The sequence below is a fragment of the Podarcis bocagei genome, assembly GCF_964188305.1.
Source record: "Podarcis bocagei genome assembly, chromosome: 9".
Lineage (NCBI taxonomy): Eukaryota > Metazoa > Chordata > Lepidosauria > Squamata > Lacertidae > Podarcis > Podarcis bocagei.
In genome coordinates this window covers 53,288,887-53,310,959 of record NC_138134.1, presented here as the reverse complement: position 1 = coordinate 53,310,959, position 22,073 = coordinate 53,288,887, and the positions used below count along the sequence as shown (strand labels likewise).

General features: G+C 42.8%; 1 protein-coding gene across 2 annotated transcripts in view; it reads right to left on the bottom strand.

The window, feature by feature from the left end:
* The window catches only part of NDST4 (N-deacetylase and N-sulfotransferase 4), a 141,414-nt gene extending 119,716 nt beyond the window's left edge, over nt 1-21,698 (bottom strand). For both annotated transcript variants that reach the window (XM_081208075.1, XM_081208074.1), the window contains exon 1: nt 21,172-21,698. The gene's annotated coding sequence lies outside the window, so the exon portion shown is untranslated. The remainder of the gene's footprint in view (nt 1-21,171) is intronic.
* Nucleotides 21,699-22,073: the final 375 nt, after the last annotated feature.

Genomic DNA, 22,073 nt, shown 5'->3' with positions numbered 1-22,073 from the left:
ATATGCATGTGCAGAATGAGGTCTGCTTGCACACCAGGATTGCTCCCCTATATTTCTTCTGCAGGTTCCTCCAACTCTCCAGAGCTAATTTTGGGAGCACAGGGTGCAGGTGGAGGAGAGGCAGGACAATCCCATTGCATGAGAAAAGCTTGTTCCATGCATGCAACAAGTTAGTTGAATCCAGCCTAATGGGTCTACTCTAACATAAAGTTAGTTGAATGCCACCATGTATAGCAGCTATTCCCAGAGGGTTGGCTATGGGTCCATGTGGCTCTCGCATTGACTAAACTGTATTTGAAGTGTGTATTTGGGTGTGTTTTGTAGTTTGTGACAGTAAACCTGTTGAAGGTTTGGTGCCAGAGATTGATGGCTGATGGGCAGCATCTGGCACAGAGCACAATTCTTTCATCTCTGGGTCTTTCATTATAAAAAGGACCCAGTCCCACGATTCCCTTTTATGCCCATGCTCATGTTTCCAGAATTTGCAAATCTAATGATTCTGTTCCGAACCACTTCTCTTCTCCTACGTAATATACAGACTGAATACTGAAACAAAACTGTGGCCAGCGCCTAGATAGTTTCCAAGATACTACAACTCAATACATTAAAGCGTATCATTGGGATTTGAAAATGGGTTTTGGCTACATTTTGGACCATGTGTCAAGTCATTGCTCTGAGCCAATTTGATTTAATTGAATTTTGCAAGTAACTTTTTTTTTAGTGAGACACTATCAAATGCTTTTCGGTGAAGTCCATATATATTACATTTACAGCTGTTTTTGTACTGCTGCCAGCAACACAATCAAGTTTCTGAGGTATGATTTGCTTTCCTCTTTCAGCCAGGAGACCTGCATTAATGCAACATTAAGGTAGCTCTGTTAAAAATAAAAAGAGCCAGGCGATGCAAATGCGGAGGCTCAAACAGCAGCATTAATATGCACACATACTCAGTGGGTTTTATGGCGCACAGCTGGTGACTGAACAGCGATGGTAAACTAAAAGCAAAACAGGAAAAATATTATCGATGTGATAGATAACTCTTTTATTTTATTTGTCTCCCACTCCTCATTTCTTTACTTATCCTTATCTGTTGCATTTGTATCATACAGTACTCAAGAACGCAGTTAACCACCTCTCTGTAGCCAGGTCTCCTGGGACTAGATAGCATATGATGCCACATATCCTCTGCTGGGATATGATATAAATCTCCTTTCCCCTGCAAGCTCTTTGCACATGCCAGGGTTTACAAAGAGCATGGGATTAGAGCCAACAATAAGTGCAGTGGGAAATAGATACCCACATACACACACATTAAGGAATTCATACATTTGGTTTCTCTCAGTTTCTCATTTTTCAATTCCACATTTCCACATTAAAAAACAATCCTAATGAAACTGCATCTGCATTTTAATGCAATTTTTAATTCTTACATTTTTTAATGCAATTTGCGTATAAAGACATTTCTGCAAAGCAATTTTCCCTATTGTAATGCATTTGTATGTTATTTTCTCTAGCACATATTTGTATGTAAGTAAATTTTTATTTATACCCCGCCCTCCCCGGCCAAGACCAGGCTCAGGGCAGCTAACATAAAATATCAAATACATTAAAACACAATCAAGCAATTGATTAAATTACAGCATAAAATTAGAATCAGGATAAAATTAAATGACTGCCCACGAATTACAACCATAGGGGTCGGGAACCTCAAGTATTCATCAGGGCCAGCTATCCATGTTGGTCCCACATGAGCCGATAAGAGGGCCAAAGGGGTAACTTACAGGTTCCCATAGAGGGGGGTCAAACTGGGCCCGGACCAACGGCCAGGCGGAAGAGCTCCGTCTTGCAGGCCCTGTGGAAGGATGTCAAGTCCCGCAGGGCCCTGGTCTCCTGTGATAGAGTGTTCCACCAGGCTGGGGCCAAAGCCGAAAAGGCTTTAGTATATTTATATGCACATTTTTTGAACACATTATTTGGCTGGAGAACTGCATTGCAAAATTCGTTTCAAAGACCGCTGTGTTTTGGTTTGCATATGAATTGGGAATGTGTACTTCTCAACCCACATGCAGGGGATCCGGTGTGCAAACAGAGCTCTGTATTACCAGAAGCTGTCCTTTTATCTCCTAAGAGTTGTGGACTATTTGGGGTATGTGACAGGAATCCCCACATCATGGAAAAGAAAGAGCGCCATCTCAGATTGCAAGAAGTTGCGCTGTGCACATAGGAACCCCGCAAAGTTTTGGACCACACACATAACATCCAGCAGTAATATGTCCTAATAGAATGTTTCACCAAGGAATGTAGAATAATAGTGATAGAGAAGATATGCACTTAAGGTTAAGCTGCACATGGAACAATTAATAGTATTACTAGACCACTGTTGTCTAGTCCTTTGTAGCCAGTTTGGCTATATCAGCCTGATTAGAAAATCAGGATGTGAGATAGGAAGATAAATGTTTTTCCATACATTTTTCTCTCCTCTCTACAACACTCCGGTGTTTTGATTTATAGTTGCTTTAGAAAAAGAAAAATCAGATTCAAGAGACACATGTCTTGTTTCACCATTGTGGATTACTCTTAAAGTGCAGGTTTGCAGGACTACTTCTACTTAAACTCTCAGAAATCATACCTCATTAATGAGGTATAAATTAACTTTTGCTGTGTGCGTAGCTTAATACCATGCACTCCACAGCTGATCCTCCTGTATCACAGGGAAGAGGTGGTAAATCTGAAGTCACATGGTATTAAGCACTGTGATACACAGGATAAATAACCACCACCACAAATTGCATTTAAAATGTTCTAAGCATTGTAAAGAGATAAAAGGCCACGTCACTCACTACAAGCTCAGACTAACCTTCCCACACCATATATTTAAAGCACAATAAAAACACATTGAAAGCATCTTAGGAACTGTAGCTTGTTGACTGTAGTTCTGTAATAGGAAACAACAGTCTCCAAGAATCTTTGGGGAAAAGCTATATGTTTTCAATGTCTTTTAAATGTATGTGGTGGATGTGATCTCATGACACAAAAGGGGAAAAAAGGAATGATAGGGGAGAGAAAAGCAAGCATTAACACAGGGTGTTCTTTCTGGCAGAGAGGGGGAAACTGGGCTCCTTCAGCTGCTCCTTCTCTGGTCGATAGATTTTTAAAAATAACCTTTGTAATGTGCCTTATTTCACTTTCTGGTTTTGTATTGCACCGTCTTGTGTTTTTAAGCTTCCTGGTGTGGACTGCACTTAAAAAGAGAGCCTGTCAATGAGTTCATGATGATAGATGGGTCCATACTGATCTCCTTGCCATGGTGATCTTTCTGGGAGGCAGCAGGTACAACTTCCCAGTGACTCTTGGTCCCTTGGCCTGGAGTGTATTTTCCTCCTGTTCTGCAGACCCAGGACAAGAGATAAATGCTGAGAGTTATATAGATGTGGAAAGAATAAGTGAAAACTTCCCTAAATCCTGGGTTGTAATACGAAGGCATTTTGTCTGATATTCAACTAAGCCAAAATCGTGGTCATGAATTTTAATGGGTTTGTTCTAAGTAAAACTGAGCAGAATACCACCCTTTTAGATTACATGCATTTTTACATTTCTTTAGTTGATTTCACTTGGCTAAACAAAATGGGAACTGGCAATGTAACAAAATCCTAGTGCCTTTGAAGTAACGGATTTGGAGTGTGCATCATTTTCTGTGTGCACATTCAGGACTTGTTTGCCTTTCTGAATGTAGATAAAACTCATGACAATGTTGGGGAAAGCAACTGAAGTTCATTGATGTGCTTTGGCACTCAAAAGACTAGCTCAGGTTAAATTTGCCATTCCTTTAGAAGAGATTTGCCAATGATTACCAAGGTGTTCCAGCTCTCAGCGCATGTGTGAATCAGCGCTTGAATTCTACTGCCTGGCACTTTTGTGGTGCACTAGAATCTTACAGTGTTCCATTACATGCTGTCTATGTATATGACTACAGTGGTCTGTAAAATGGTTGGGGCAGCAGGGATATAAAAGTCTATAATGCACTAAAAATATCACCAATGCAACATGAATGCAAAACTCCACAAACCACTAAACATTTATGGTAGCAAAGAGATTGCATTTCCCTTTACAGCATAAAGTTTCCCGAACTTCTACAAACAGTTCAGCTGTGTTGTGTTTCCAGGGTTAAAGCTGCTGCGGCATTCCTCCCCCCCCCCCCCCGGAATGCTGACACTATTTGAAGCATCTTGCAATGGTTGCTTGAATACAAACACAAAATAAATTAAAAGGATTTCTTTTTAATTAATACAACAACAACACACTGATAGTGAATATAGAAAGAGTCAGTGGGCCTGGATTGGGTTCTGCTCTTGTGTTAGATAGCCGAGACTATTATTTCTTTGTCTTTCAAACTGACCAATTTGTTCATGGAGCAACAACCCCATTTTTAAAAAAGCAAAGTCTGGTTCTGTCATACGCCCTTTTTTGAGTAAATCCCATGGAAATCAGCATATAGAGAAAGATTACATGCATGAAAATCCATGTTGGTTTCTCTAGAAAAAAATAACCGAGTGGGATACTAGAGTCCTCCACAAGAATTTTTTTGGGGGTGGGATTTTACAAAACATTTTGAATTCCAGTACAATATTATTTTCCACGTATTGTTTTATGAGAACCACTTTATAAGCATGGTGGTGTAAGAAATTGCTACATAATAGGAATTCTAAAGTCTTATTAAATGATTGAATGAGCTCTTGCACTTCGAAACAAACCTGGGTCATCAGTCCCCACTGATTTCAGTAGGTCTGAAACCAGATAAACTAATGTACTTCCACTTCAATGGTTTGTAGAGAGAGCTGTATGAAAAATTCCCTATTTATTTATGTATTTATTTATTTTAATGTGTACATTTTTATATTACTTTGGTGGTTTTTACATGCTCAAGACATGGGCAAGAGCAATGTTACAAAATGTGAGAATCTTTAAAGAAGGGATATGAATACACCATGTACCACCAACTTCTGTGTGCTGTAGAAGTGGCACATCCAGTACCTGTTGCCCTTTTCTAGCTATGATTGCTCTTGCAATTACATTTCTATGCAATCCTTTCAACATAGCTTAGGTCAAGCAATGACTCGTTATATGAAGAATTCTTTTGTGGCGCTATGTGTTGGAAACGAGGCAGGTACAATAAATGCACTGTTCTTTTTCCACCTTAAAAGAAAAAAAAATCCCTTTATTTATTTATTGCCTCAAACCCAAGGAGGTTTACATCAACATGACCAAAGTAAACTTACAGTAATACTCAAAGTGACAATTCAAAGGCAGTGATACATAAATATCTAAAAAGTTAAAACATCCAGCTTCTCACATAAATGCATGATGTATGACCCACCATTAAAAACAACCCAGCAGATGAGAAAACATCACCAACCAAATGCTTGGCAGTCAAGGACTGGTGCTGAAAAGAGGACCATGTTTATGAAAGGCAGCATCCCTGAAGAGAATGCTCCATAATTGGGGGCCCACTATTAAGGAGTCCTCTGTCTTATAGCCACTCACTGTACTTTTGCTGGAGGATGGCCACCAATGATTTCCTAAGGGTCCAGACAGGTTTATGCAGAGAGAAATGTTCCAGAAGGTATGGGCTTGTAAGTCAAATCCAGCACTTTGAATTGTGCCCCAAATGTATTAGAAGCCAGTGCAGTCATGCCAGAACTGCTGCTGTAAGTCTGAACTGCTGGTCCTCATTAGCAATCTGTTTGCAGAATTCTGTACTGACAGATGTTTCTGGACAGGCCCACATATAATACATTGCAGTACTCTAACCAGAAGGTTTTCTGAACACAGATAATTAAAACTAGATTACCCTCATGCTGATTGTGGCCTTTTTAAAGGCACTCTACACTACAGGGACCACTTGGATCACCAATGATAGTGATGGATCCAGGGATATTCTGCAAGCGGCAACCCTACTCCATTGTAGGGAGGGAGACTCCACTGAAGACCCCACTGGCACCACACTGCCAAAAATCTGCAGCCACCACCATCCCATCAGCAGATGCTTTGAGGTGACATAGACTTTTCATGTCAGGGTGGCCCTTCAGATGTTGTTAGACTCCAATCAGTCCTTACTCCTAGCATGATGGGAGTTGTAGTGCACACCATGGTAGACACCTCTAATTATATACCTGCTGGGATTGTGGGAGCTGAAGTCCAACAAATCTAGAGGGTCACAGGTTTCCCGTTGCTGTTTTATGTGAATTTACACTAGGGATGGAGGGGGGAAAAGGATTTTGCTTGCATTTAAAGGAAAACTGACCAAATTTGCATGTTCTAAAACAAAACAGGAACCAAAACCCAGCCATTCTTCAAAATTTGCACTTCTCCAAATTTTGCAATGCAGTTCTGCAACCAAGTGTACAAACATGAATATACTAGGGTGAATTGTGCATCAACATGTATATACTGATGGAAAGAACGTAAAATAATGCATTATAAGAGAGGAAATTAGTCTGCAAAAATGTGCATATTGCGATAAATTCACACTAAAATGCTGGTGAGTTTTCATGTTTTTTTTTAATGCAAACTGATGTGGAAATGTAGAGCACTGAATTTAAGATTTGCCAGGCTCAACAGACAGCAAAGCCTAAAACACCCACCTCTTACAGTTCTTGCTCTGTAACTTATATGGGGGAAACGTAGCAGGAAAGAGGGAATCTGCAGAAATTTGGCAACTTTACTTCAATATACACAGGCTAGGATCCAAAGAGACATTTTCTGGATATTTGTGCTTTTCCAAACAACTTCTCCATATGTGGAGTTCTTCATCCTCCCCCCCCCCAGTCTCCCCCACAAAGCAGTTATGTCAATCAATGGATTAAGAGCAATGTGATGTTAGTGGACATCAGCACCTGGATGCACAATTCAGCCTTTGTTTTATTCCTCTCCAGCTAGCTTGCAGAAGAGTTTGTTTCACTAAAATGAATGGGGGTTTTGTGCATCCGGTTGCTAATTTTAAAACCAGGCAATCAAAAAATGGGTGGGAGGTGGGGAATTGTTCACAACTACAGAACAACAATATCTATATCAGAAATCAAGCAGGGCACATTAGCCTGTTTATTTACTTATCCATTTAACTCTAGCCTGGTTTCCAACTTGCACAAAGTAATAATGCTGCTTTATTCCTCACTATTCCTCACAGTACTCCACATCTAGAGTACTCCACATCTAGAGTACTGTGTACAGTTTCAGACATCACATTTTAAGGATGTAGACAGCAGCAGGGGTGAGGCCACAATGCTGGCTTCTCAGCAGTAGGAGGGGCAAACCAGAAGCAAGTTCAAGATGGTGGAGATGCACCAGTGGAGCCAATCCAGCATTCGCACTGGTGCACCTGCACAGCCCTGACCTCGCTGATGACTGGTCCTTCCCTTAATCTCTCCCCATAAACAACAGCAACACTGCTGCTGGGAAGATAGAACTGCAGCTCCACCTTACTGGGTGAACCACTTCTGGATTGGTACATTGGAACAGGTTCACTGGAGGGCAGCGAAGATGTGGAAAACAACTGCCCCCAAGTGTGCAATTGAAGTGTTGGGGTGCAAGTCAGGCTGTAGGCTGACATACCTTTATGAGAAGGGTACAGAGAGAGAAACATCTAACCTTCCTAGACTGTCCTAGTTGTGCAGACTTATTGACCTTCCTTCAGTGACACCATCAGTGCTGCTGACCTCATTTCCTGCTTCCTCTTCATCCTCACCTTGGATCATAGCTCTTTGTATCTCCCACTTAGTTAGACAGAACTAATATCTTTCCTATTAACTATGTATTTTCCTGAACACATTTTTCTTTCTTATTTTCCAAATCCAGAATCTCATTGCGATTATATCCACGGATAAAATGTGCTCCTCCAACTGGGATTCAGTTAAGCTTCCAAGCTGCATGTTAACTCTAAACACCAACAGGGCGCAAATTATAGGAAGGTCAATTTCAGTTGAACATTAGGAGGTGCATCAAGCAGAGGGGTGGAGGGAAGATAGCCACATGTTTGGCATATGGGTTTCCTGAGTTGGAAGAGATGTCCTGCCCTGCATGCCTTTCTCCAACTTTAGGGTTCTATGTGTTTCTCGCATGCGGGATTCTGCCTTTTAATTAACTAAGCAGAATGTGTATTTGTCCCCCAGGGGCTAAAAAGAAATGCTTGCTGCAGAGAACTGGCTGAGAAGAGGCTCAGACATATGGCTAAATTACCCCTCCAGGACAAGATACATCTTGCCAATGCAAGTCAGGATGCCTCATCCCCACTTGCTAACCTGTGCTTTGGGCCATGGGCTATTAGGCTTCTGGTTACTGCACACTCCTGCTGTCAATGTTTGTGCACATACCACACCCTATTACATTTCCAACTCCTTGAATGATAGAGGCATTCTGAGTGCATCAACATTGTGTTGGGCTGCTGCATTTCCCAGCACACTCTTGGGTGTTATTAAAGGATGCCAAATGTTCTCCTTCACACATTCTGTGGCATTCAAGAGCTGATGCTTTGTTCTCCATCTCCTTGTCTATCAGGATTTGTGAAAACTGCAAAAACAACACTTCACTTGTCGCTTTGCACTTTAGACCGATTTCCCTAGCCGCAACACACAGGTCAATCTGTATTATGAACACTAAACTGCATGCAAACAAAGCATGCATATTGCACATCCTTCCCCCCGCTTGTTTCCTATTGAGCAGCCCTGAATGCCCCAAGATTCAAAGGTAAAAGTACACCACATTGTCAGAGTAGCCTTCCCACTATTCCAGCTATTATCTCACAAGGAATGGGGGCTGGAATTTGTGAGCAGAGCAGAGCCCAGTAATGCTTACATGTTGCATCTTCATCTTAGTGCAGCTAACATCTGCCAAACTGTCAGTGTTCATCAGGTTAAAACTGCATTCCTAAACATCACTAGCAACACAAATATGGTACAGACGATCCTATATTAAAACTTAGAATAAAAGAATCATAGAGTTGGAAGGAACCCCAACGGTCATCTAGTCCAAACCCCTGCAATGCAGGAATCTCAACACACAGTCCCCCAACCTTACTAGACCCTGCTTAGCTTTGCAAACACACTATCAGTTTTATTGCTGCACAATCTTCTGCATTATGAACTTTCCTGCTTGTTCTGCTAAGTGGGGCCCTGGACGCCTGTCCGAATGTTTAGCCCTGATGGCACCACTGAAAATGTGAAGAAGCAAAGGGACAGCCTATGGAAAGGGTTGTAGCTCAATGGTAAAGCATCTGCTGTGCATGCAGAACGTCCCAAGTTCAACCCTTAGCATCTCCAGGAAGGGCTGGGAGAGAGCCCTGTCAGAAATCCTGAGTAAAAAATGTTCCCCACCCTTATTCTACATGAACTGGAATATACACATGAATATTGCTGCACAATATTCCTGCGCAATGTTTGCCATCTTGCCAAAGGTTGCAGGCAGCTTCACCTGCAGCAATTGCATGTTGATTGCCCTTTTAAAAGACAAAGTCCAGCAACTGGAGGAACGTGTAGCTACGCTCCAAAGAATTAGAGAGCTGGAGCTCTTCTTGGAAGCAACAGAGCACACCGTCCCCACCAAGGAGGAGACAGGGGACTCCCCTGAGAAGGAGGCTAGTTCATCAACACAGGAGCCAGATATATGGAGAAACGTGACTCAAAGAAGTAGGAGGCCCAGGGTTCACTCTGATTGTTTAGAAATACACAATCGCTTTGAGGTCCTCTCCCCTAGCATGGAAGACGAAGAGCAGACTCCATTTGAGGATCTCTCCCTCATTACAGTCGATCAGGTATATGAAGACGAGCAGCAAAGTCAGTCCTCAGGGAATGTGCAGGCGACCTTGGAACGGACAGCTCATGGAAGAACCCCAACCAAACCCAAGAGGAGGCGTGTAGTGGTGATAGGGGATTCCCTACTGAGGGGAACAGAAGCAGTGATCTGTGGGCCTGACAAGATGTCTCGGGAAGTGTGCTGTCTCCCCGGGGCTAAGATCCAAGATGTAACTGAACGACTGCAAGGAATCATAAAACCCACTGACAAATACCCCTTCCTCTTGGTTCATGTGGGAACCAATGACACTGCAAGCAATAGCCTCCAGAAGATCAAAAGAGACTACGAGGCTCTCGGCAGGAAATTGAAGCAACTAAATGCACAAATTGTCATCTCGTCTGTCCTCCCAGTTGAACGACGTGGCCCAGGGAGAGAGGGGAAAATAGTGGAAGTGAACAGCTGGCTTCGCAAATGGTGTAAACAGGAACGGTTTGGATTCTTAGATCACGGACTGCAGTTTCTTGAAGATGGACTTCTGGCAAGTGATGGGCTGCACCTCACAACGGTTGGGAGGAATGTTTTTGCCAAAAATCTCAGAAACCTCATCAGGAGGGCTTTAAACTGACTAATGTGGGGGAGGGAGACAGTGCTCCTGAAGGTAGGAGTCTATCAATTGATGAAGATGATCATCCAAATGTCATAGACCAAATGGAGCAAACAGCACGCGGACCTAGTGGTGGGAGGAAAAAATCCTTAAATAAGAGACACGGGGGAATGATTAATGGACTTCAATGTCTGTACACTAATGCGCAAAGCATGGGAAATAAACAAGATGAGCTTGAGCTCTTGGTACAGCAAACTAAATATGACATAATAGGCATCACTGAAACCTGGTGGGATAAGTCCCACGATTGGAATGTAATAATGGGGGGATACAATCTATTTCAGAGAAACAGACCAGACAAGAAAGGAGGAGGAGTGGCGTTATATGTCAGGGATGTGTATACCTGTGAAGAGATCCAAGATTTAGAACCTCAAAGCCAAAGTGAGAGCATTTGGGTCAAAATTAAGGGAGAGAAGAATAACAGAGACCTCATTGTGGGAGTTTACTATAGACCCCCAAGCCAAACGGAGGACATAGATGATGCCTTCCTGGAACAGATGGCCAAGCATGCAAAAGGAAGGGAGATAGTAGTAATGGGGGACTTCAATTACCCGGATATTTGTTGGACGTCAAACTCAGCCAAGAGCATAAGGTCAAACAGATTCCTCACTGGCCTTGCAGACAACTTCATTGTCCAGAAAGTGGGAGAAGCAACAAGAGGAACAGCCATTTTAGATCTGGTCCTAACCAATGTTGATGACCTGGTTAGTGGGGTAGAAGTGGAAGGATCATTAGGCGCGAGTGATCATGCTCTTCTGAAGTTTACTATACAGCGGAAAGGAGCAGCCAAGCATACTAGGACTCTATTTCTTGACTTTAAGAAAGCCGACTTCATAAAACTTAGGGAAGTGCTGGGTGAGATCCCATGGACAGCAATACTAAAAGGAAAGGGAGTTCATGATGGCTGGGAGTTTGTTAAGAGGGAGATAGTAAATGCACAACGTCAGGCAATACCAATGAGACAGAAACATGGAAGGTGCCTAAAGAAGCCAGGGTGGCTATCTAAAGAACTTTTAACTGAATTAAGATTAAAAAAGGATGTGTACAAAAAATGGAAAAGGGGGGAAACCACCAAAGAGGAATTCAAACAAATAGCCAGCACGTGTAGACACAAAGTCAGAAAAGCTAAAGCACAGAATGAACTCAGGCTTGCTAGAGAGGTTAAAAGCAACAAAAAAGGCTTTTATGGGTATGTTCGTAGCAAAAGGAAGAACAAAGAAACAGTGGGGTCACTCAGAGGAGAAGATGGTGAAATGCAAACAGGGGACACAGAAAGGGCTGAACTCCTCAATGCCTTCTTTGCCTCAGTCTTCTCCGATAAAGAAAACAATGCCCGACCTGAAGAATTTGGAGCAAATGATTCAGCAAAGGAAACACAGCCCAGAATAACTAAGGAGACAGTACAAGAATATTTGGCTAGTTTAGATGTATTCAAGTCTCCAGGGCCAGATGAACTGCATCCAAGAGTATTAAAAGAACTGGCAGATGTGATCTCAGAACCACTGACAGTCATCTTTGAGAATTCCTGGAGAACAGGTGAAGTCCCGGCAGACTGGAGGAGGGCAAATGTTGTCCCTATTTTCAAAAAGGGGAAAAGAGAGAACCCAAATAATTACCGCCCAGTCAGTCTGACATCAATAGCAGGGAAGATTCTGGAGCAGATCATTAAGCAAACAGTCTGTGAGCACCTAGAAAGGAATGCTGTGATCACCAATAGTCAGCATGGATTTCTGAAAAATAAGCCATGTCAGACTAACTTGATCTCATTTTTTGACAGAATTACAAGCCTGGTAGATGAAGGGAACTCAGTGGATATAGCCTACCTTGATTTCAGTAAGGCATTTGACAAGGTGCCCCATGATATTCTTGTAAAGAAGCTGGTAAAATGCGGTCTTGACTCTGCTACCACTCAGTGGATTTGTAACTGGCTGACTGACCGAACCCAAAGGGTGCTCATCAATGGTTCCTCTTCATCCTGGAGAAGAGTGACTAGTGGGGTGCCACAGAGTTCTGTCTTGGGCCCGGTCTTATTTAACATCTTTATCAACGACTTGGATGATGGACTCAAGGGCATCCTGATCAAATTTGCAGATGACACCAAACTGGGAGGGGTGGCTAACACCCCAGAGGACAGGATCACACTTCAAAACGACCTTGACAGATTAGAGAACTGGGCAAAAACAAACAAAATGAATTTTAACAGGGAGAAATGTAAAGTATTGCACTTGGGCAAAAAAAAATGAGAGGCACAAATACAAGATGGGTGACACCTGGCTTGAGAGCAGTACATGTGAAAAGGATCTAGGAGTCTTGGTTGACCACAAACTTGACATGAGCCAACAGTGTGACGCGGCAGCTAAAAAAGCCAATGCAATTCTGGGCTGCATCAATAGGAGTATAGCATCTAGATCAAGGGAAGTAATAGTGCCACTGTATTCTGCTCTGGTCAGACCACACCTGGAGTACTGTGTCCAGTTCTGGGCACCACAATTCAAGAAGGACACTGACAAACTGGAACGTGTCCAGAGGAGGGCAACCAAAATGGTCAAAGGCCTGGAAACGATGGCTTATGAGGAACGGCTAAGGGAGCTGGGCATGTTTAGCCTGGAGAAGAGGAGGTTAAGGGGTGATATGATAGCCATGTTCAAATATATAAAAGGATGTCACATAGAGGAGGGAGAAAGGTTGTTTTCTGCTGCTCCAGAGAAGCGAACACGGAGCAATGGATCCAAACTACAAGAAAGAAGATTCCACCTAAACATTAGGAAGAACTTCCTGACAGTAAGAGCTGTTCGACAGTGGAATTTGCTGCCAAGGAGTGTGGTGGAGTCTCCTACTTTGGAGGTCTTTAAGCAGAGGCTTGACAACCATATGTCAGGAGTGCTCTGATGGTGTTTCCTGCTTGGCAGGGGGTTGGACTCGATGGCCCTTGTGGTCTCTTCCAACTCTATGATTCTATGATTCTATGATATAGCTGGTGTACCACTGACAACCATAAAGAAGGCTGATCGCCGAAGAATTGATGCTTTTGAATTATGGTGCTGGAGGAGACTCTTGAGAGTCCCATGGACTGCAAGAAGATCAAACACATCCATTCTTAAGGAAATTAGCCCTGAGTGCTCACTGGAAGGACAGATCCTGAAGCTGAGGCTCCAGTACTTTGGCCACCTCATGAGAAGAGAAGACTCCCTGGAAAAGACCCTGATGTTGGGAAAGATGGAGGGCACAAGGAGAAGGGGACGACAGAGGACGAGATGGTTGGATGGTGTTCTTGAAGCTACCAGCATGAGTTTGACCAAACTGCGGGAGGCAGTGGAGGACAGAAGTGCCTGGCGTGCTCTGGCCCATGGGGTCATGAAGAGTCGGACACGACTAAACGACTAAACAACAACAGCAACAACCACATCTGGTGTATCTGAAGAAGTGTGCATGCACACGAAAGCTCATACCAAGAACTAACTTAGTTGGTCTTTAAGGTGCTACTGGAAGGAATTTTTTTATTTTGACTATGGCAGACCAACACGGCTACCTATCTACTACAGCAACAACCACAGACAAAGATTTCTGTGATCATGGGAGCTTGAAAAAATGCTACAGACAGAATCCACACGTGTCTAATTCACATATTATGTTATGTATACTTGTGCATTCATAAGGAAGGTTGACAGAAAGAAGACTCCCAGAGCAGCCAATACCTCTTCTGAAAACAACCTGTACATCAGCTCCCCTTAAAAAGATGGGTAAAAAACCATCTTCTCCAGATTTACAGTTCAGAGAAGGGTGTGTTTTCATGACCATCTACTATTTCCTGAACTTGGAATGCTTGTTGACCTACCATATTTTCCCATTGTGTCTTTCTGTACCCTTTCACTTCCCAACTTAGGTTCGGCTTTCTACATCCAGCCTTTTTCTCAGGAAGTGGAGAAGAAGCAGGTTGGTCTCAAAAATCTCTGGATCTGAGCCATCTCTAATGATGTGCTGCAAGAAAGGCAGAATGGGAAGCAGCCTCAGGTGGAACACCCTGAAGATGGCCCTCAGGCTATTCAGACGAATTTGGCGTCATATAATATTAATAGTCAGGAACACTTTGGGACCATTTTTAACAAGACAAGAAAACTGTAGATGTAACCACCACTCACCGTTAGTCATATTGAGATGGGGTCGAGGAGATGGCAAAATATGATCAGGAAAAGAAAAAGTTATTTTTTTGCTTTTTGATGCACTCATGGGAAAACCTGCCAAGCCTTCTAAAATGTTCAGTGGTGCAGGTAGGTAGTTTTAGACACTGGGCTAAGGGCAGATCCACACTGTACATTAAGAGGATGTTCAACACACATTAAAAGCACATGACTTTACCCAAAGAATGCTGGGAACTGTCGTTTGTCAAGGTTGCTGGAAATGGCTGTTTTGTGAAGGGAAAACAACCATACCCAAGATCCTTTGTGGAAGTTATGGGCTTTAAATGTTGAATATGCTTTAAATGCATAATGTGAATCTACCCTGGATGGCTTGATCCCCACCTATTTAAATTGAAATGTGAATACTTCAAAATGTGGTATGCCATCTGTGCAGTTTTTGAAGGTCCTTATGCTCATTCTGTCAAATGGGGCTCTGGTCATTGGCCCTAAAGAATCACAGCAAATACAAATACCACATTAAGGGAACGTTAGCGTCACTGCAGACAGCATGTTCCACATGGAGGGATATTTGCACAAAGCCCAATGCAATATGGTACCTCCTTTTCTAAGATACTGCTTTATGCATGACCCAATATTCAAGCACACACCATTGTGAGCATGAAACAGAACCGAGAATGAGACTAGTTAGGCAGAGAGGAGAAGCTTTGATTCAATATCTTATGTCACATGAGACAGAAATCAGGCAGCCCTACATCCCTTTCCTGACTCCTGTAAAACTGCATTGTTGCCATACGCTCCTTGGGAATGGGGAGGAGAGGCAATTTTGTGGTGAGGGCTTGTTCCGTTCATGTTATTGAGTGGTCCAGCACCCACTCACTAGGATCCTTTGGGATGTGTGCGTGAGTCTGTGCATGTTATGTATACAGTGGTCTGTGTTTGCCTGAACTTGAGTCTGGACTCTGGATTCTGAGCCTCTGTGTTCTGATTCGAGACATGATATCCAATCACAGAACATTTCAGGATTTGGGCCATTGCCATTGGCCCTTAAACTCTGAGTTATGATTCGCAGCGTGGGAATTTAGACAGCAAATCCCATTGATAGTGGGAGTGGCCCAGGCCTTCAGAAATGCATATAAACAGTTGCTTTGCCCCTGTTGCCGAGTTCAATAAAGGTTCTTGCTGTTGTCACTGCATCTTGCTTTGTGGGAACCCACCTACACTTCAGTGCACACTGCACAAGTACTGCATCTCTGCAAACAGAGGATCCTGTGCAGTCTTGCAACATAGTGAGACCTGCAACTGACCTCCTGGTTGTGGGTGGGTATATTTGACAGCCGCAACACCCGATTGGTAGGTCCCTCGTTGCTGGGTTTAATTTGGCCAATGGGGTGCAGTCTAAATGGATTGACGGACCTATATAGAATAGAATCATAGAGTTGGAATAGACCACAAGGGCCATTGAGTCCAACCCCCTGCCAAGCAGGAAACATATATGCCTACGCACGTGACCCAGAGCTTCCTCTTTCAGCTTGTGCATCGGAACACCTGCCCACCTCTTCCTATATTTAGGGTATTTTGCGATTGACCTTGCTATGCCGTCATGTGTCGTCTGTCGTTGGGACAGGGGCACGGCAGGAATTTCCCCAGTTGGCTGATTGGCTGTTGCTATTTGGGTTTCACCTGCCGTGTAGCAAATCATCACAACTTGTAAGGTTGCAGATAGGCACTCGTTCAGGTGATAGGGATGGGAACGGTCTCGCCATCCCTATGTGAAGGGTATTCTGTTAAAGGAATCCAGGGACTCAACTTGGTTTGGTCAACCCCCGAGAGGGGGTTGTGCCTGTGCCTGAGTCCAGGGGAGCATCTGGGGAGTGGACATAGTCTGTTCCTGGGCTTTCCGCCTACCTCAGGTGTTCACCCTTGGCTGACCTATGATAGAGCTCTGGGTCAGCGCTGCCTGCAAGGGCGCAGGGAGCTAGTTGAACCATAGCCTATGCAACCACTCACTTTCTGTAATCAATAAAGTTGTGGCCTAAATTCTGCCAAAAATCAAAACTAAAATTTGAGTCAAATGTGTGTTTCTTTAGGGGGGAGGTCTCTGGGTCTGAACACGCAAACAGGCCCTTTATACACACTGTGCCCAGCGTAAACAATGGCCATTTCACTAGGACTTTCTTTATATGCTCCAGAAATATTTGGAGCCATTCTGTAAGGTAGGTCAGTATGATCAAGTCCATGTTACAGATAATAAACATGTATATAATGGATAGAGGATGGGTCAGGTGTGGCTGAGAGGTACCACCTTGCCAAAGACAAGCAAGTGAGAATGCAGGTGAACTGAAATGTGAGAGAACAATTGCCAGCACATAACCACATCAGACCAAACAAGCGAAGGAACAGGATGATCCTGCATGGATATGCCCACAGGTAAACATCTATGCTCTTAGCAAACTCCCAAGGAAGACTAACTTTACGCATTGGGTGGCATTCAACTCAGTGTTACTCAGAGCAGACTTACTGAAATGAATGAATCACTGAGTTATGGTTGTTCATTTCAATAGGTCTTCTCTGAGTAAAACTAAGTTGAATACCACCCTTTACGTGCTAGATTAATGTTTTGCCAAACTAAGGCACAATTTAACACACATCGCCTGCAGTCATGTATTTTAACAATTGCTCAGATTTTGGGTTAATATGCATGATATTCCTTTTTTTACACCACTCATTTTTATAGGTTAAACTCCATTCACTTATAAAATGATATTAAAGGACATTTGCGCTTCCTTTTTTAAAAATGGATATAACACTCTTCTGCATGTCTTTCACAATGTACCGTATAGGAGGAGGAATTTAAAATTATTATTAAGTACAGCTACACTAGCTTCTCATTAGGAGAAAAGGAACGCTTGCCAATATGAAATGGAAACTTTTCCGAGACAAAGCTAAGGTACAATAGTGTGCTTTTACATAATGTTTTAATGAAATTCAACCCAGAAAACATTCTTCTCAACAGCCATACCTGCCTAGTCTGGCTCACATCCAGATACTAACATTCTCATTTTCTTAGCTGAGGTTCTGCAGAACTTGGAAATCAGAGATGATGGCCCAGGCATCAATGAGCTACCCAGGAGTTCAGCTCTCTGCTGTGTTACCCAGCAGGAGCCCAGGGCTCTGTTATCCATCCATCCATCTACTTACCTACCGATACCTACGCAAATATAGGTGTGTGTGTGTGTGTGTGTGTGTGTGTGTGTGTGTATAAAGTCTAGCAGCATTAGCCACCTAATCCCTGTACTGGCAGCATAAAAAATTATTCATGACATACTTCCTATATTGCAGTCAGCTTGCATTTCCCTACATAAGAGATTATTTCCATGTAGGAAAATGATAATATGTGAAGCAGCCCACCAAATGTTAGGTATTCAAATATTATATCCCTAGTAAATATGTTTGTATTCCAGTCCTTGAATCTATTGCTTTAGAAAAGGTTATTAAATGACAATTCATACTGTTGTAGACTAATTTAAGTAATCACCAGATCACTAGATTTTCATGCAAATCGGGGGACAAAAGTTCTCCTCCTCCCAGTTTGTGGAAGTGGGATTGAGAAGTGAAGCATCAAATTGCTGAGAACCACTTGAATCACAGGTGGAACTGAGATTCTGACTTAACTCTGTCAATAATTTACCTACCAGGTATGGTAAATACTTGCTGTTAGAAAATGTTCACATTGGGTCAGAAAGAACATGCTCACTAAGCCTTTGCAATTCTCTGTTTCTTAGGCTGCAATCCTAACCCCACTAACACTGGAATAAGCCCCACTGAATTTAGCAGAATTTAATTCTGAGTAGATGGTTTAGGATGGCACTGTAGGGTATGCTCTTGCCCTGTAGCTATCCCAGGAGCATGATATGTTAAGGATTGCAACCAGGGGACTTATTTATTCCTTCATTGACCTCATTTTATTTTAATATGTGTTCCTCTAAGTGTTTTTGCTTGAATTTTTAACTCTATTTCAAAATATAATTCCAGGAAGAAGACAAATCCGAAAGCTATCATTAGATTTGACATCTCTGTAATGTTGGAAACATTTGCTGAGTTGAATTTCTCATCCTGTCAGACAACTTTTGAGAAGTTAAGTTATAATTGACCTGGAAAGGAAAATTATTTTAGGAATATTGGATGTCAGCCAAAGGAAGCCTATATTTCCAAGAACACTTTCCTAATCATTCCATGCACAAAGCAATTCTAGGCATGTCTACTTGGAAGTAAATCCCACTGAGTTAAAGGAGACATATTCTCAGATAAGTGTGCTTTGTGCTGTTGCCCAAACTTTCAGCCTGTCTATATATATTCAAAATGCAGGATTATTTCATGCAGTTTCTTTCTTTTTTAAAAAGTGTGGTATGTACATTATATGCAATTTGTGTTTGTAGGTGTGTTAAACCTATGAAACAAATTTGTTCTGTGCAGTACACTATTTTTCATTTCTTTCTAGATTTCACAGCAGCTTTGCTTGTGAGTAACAAATCTAGTATGGTCAGTGGCGTAGCGTGGGGGGTGCAGGGGGGCCGGCCGCACCGGGCGCAACATCTGGGGGTTAGGGTTAGGGGCGCAAATCCACGGGTTAGGGGGCGCAAATCCACGGGTTAGGGGGCGCAAATTACTTGCCTTGCCCCGGGTGCTGACAACCCACGCTACGCCACTGAGTATGGTCAACTTTGAAGGTTAGCAACTGGAGGAAATGCCCCGTTTCTGCAGTAAGGCATGATCACTGAGAATGATGATAAGTTTGATCACTGAGACAATTATGACAATGATGCCTTGCCATTGTCAAACCATCCAGCAGTTATCACAGGGTTTATAGACCCATGAAGTTCTGATGAAAGTTGCCAGAGTTGAAATTGTGGGCTTTTAAAAAGCTTATATACGGACCACTTGCTTGCCATTAACTCTGATTTCCCTCTCTATATACAAATATGTAGAGAGGGAAATCAAAGTTAATGACAAGCAAGTGGTCTGTGACTCAGCCATTGCTATTTATATTTAAAACTAATTCACAGGCTTTGTTTTATTCTGTCAAACTGATGGGACAGATGAGAACTATTCAGTAGCATTATAGAAAGCCCTCACCCTGTGCCAGGTTGGCACTGAACTGTGAACATTTGCCTTTCTGGAGACTACAAGACATTACACATGTGCTGATAATCAAAGAAGCCCTAAGCTTAAAGAGTGACGGATAACTTTAACATTTCTGCAGAGAGCTCAGCTTGTGAAATAGACAGTTTCTCTGACAACATTTAGAAAATTCGCAAGCAAAACTTTTCCCTTGTCTTCCATGAGACTTTGGCTTATATCAGCCCCTTTACTCTACCAGAGCTCCATTAACGTCAGTGAAACTGCTTTCAAGTAACACATTGGTCCTGGGCAGCTTTACACACTGCCCTGAACAGATGACTTGAATACAAGTCTTCCTGATTCAAAAGTTTTCTCTGTATATAGCTTTTGGAGAGTCCAGGATCTTCTGCTGTGAATTAATTTCTTCCTAAGTAGTCTTTGAAAGAGGAAAGTTCTAAGGCTGCAGTCCTGTGTCCACTTACCTGGGAACAAGCGCCATTCAACATTTACTTCTAAGTAAACATGCACAGGCGCAGACTGCATGAGCAGCAGGATCCAGGAATAAAATATTACTTTGCTTGGACTCTACACTTCTAAGGCAGTGTATATTAAGGGGCATAGAAGCAAGTTGTATGGGAAACATATAACACAAGTGGCTGTAGCTGCTTTCACTTCTGGCTTATGTGAAGAGTATGAATCACTTCTAGGAATGGCTCTGTTTTGAGTACTTCTTCCTGGCAGCAGTGTGACTGGGAGCCAGAAGATAAAGCAGCTAGGATGCCCTGTTTTTCTTGCTGTAACTCTAGAGCAGAAGGCACTTTCTCTTCCAGTCTCATTGCACTCCCGCCCCCAGCCCCCGTTTTCTCCCATACTTAAGCAATTGGTAGTCGCAAACGCAGAACAATCAGTCTCTCTTAAATGTCCCGGACAGATGTTGTTCAACTACAAAATCAGTGGAACAGAACAAATTTGCCTGGGCTGCCTTCCTCACAGATTAGTTATCAAGGGAAGAGCTTTAAATGGTTCAGTTTAAGGATCATCCCAGATAATCAGAACCTTTTGATCTGCCTTCCTTGCCAGGCTTTTAATAGTCTCTTCTGTCAAAAAGTGTGGGGCAAAGAGCATGAAGTGCAAGTCCAGACTAAGATTCTCGTTCCTCCCATCCCACTTCCCACCGTTTTCTAATTTGCTGCTAACTTATTCTACCCTTCTAACCTCGAGACAGACATCCATCAGCAATCACCACAGTTATGCCTAGTGGATCGGAATACTTCAGCTGAAAAGCATTTGGGTTTGTTTGGTTCTGCTCCCCAGTTTCCCCACGTTAGATTTTGTGAATAGTGGGTGTTTTTTGGCGTATATACATACAGTTATTCCATATGTACACATGCACACCATATGTTTACAAGTAAATACACACAAAACTCATCTGAAGCCATGCTCTGTGCAAAGTATGGTGCAACTTACCCAAAGATAATTTATTTTCAAGTAACGGTCCATGAGGGGAACGGAGAGTCTGGTGTTGAGACGTCTTCATCCAGTTCCCGGCAAGGCAGGAGTTGTCCTTTTTCTTGCAAATATCATACCCACTGCTTGAATAGTATCCCGGGAAGACTCCTTCTGCTCTGCTCCCTGTCCGCTGGATTCCTTTGGAACAGTCACATTTTATTTATACACACACACTCCTTTTCGGAATAAGCAGCCAGCTGGAATGATTCAAACCTCTGTTCAGCACACCGTTAAAATGCCGCTTCCTTTTCGGACATAGGAATTACACCAGGGAGCAGTCACCGAACAGCAAAGAGGCAATGAGAACTACTTAATCACCCGAATACCAGCTGCTGCTGCTGCTGCTGCTGCTGCTACTCTGCCTCTTTCCTAGCTGTGCTCTTCTCTTTCTCCCTCCCTCTCCGCTCATGTCTACAGAACTATAAAGGCGGCTTTGGAGGATTATGATTGGCAGAAGCAGCCAATTCCTTCAGCTAATCATCCTCAAGGTTTTCAAGGACTAGAAGCTGTTGTGATGTCATTCAGACAGTGTGGGGTTACACACAAACACATTCCAGCAGAAGCTAATTCAGAGATCAACTGCATTCCGCTCACACCCTAGTGATTGATTAGCTGCTCCTGGAGGATTTGCATAATCTGTCATTGTACAGTTGGGCCACCTCCTTTATAAACCTGGCCAAATTAAATCCAGGAGTGGAAATGCCACTGGCTGCTTTTTGACACCTGCAGCCAAAGCTGTGAAAATAAAATCACAGAGAAATTGGGGGGGGGGGGAGGAAAAAAAAGTTTGAAGAGTGATTTCCCGACCATCAAAAAGACAGACATGAAGGATTCAGGGGTGTGGAAGGAGGAGAGGAGAA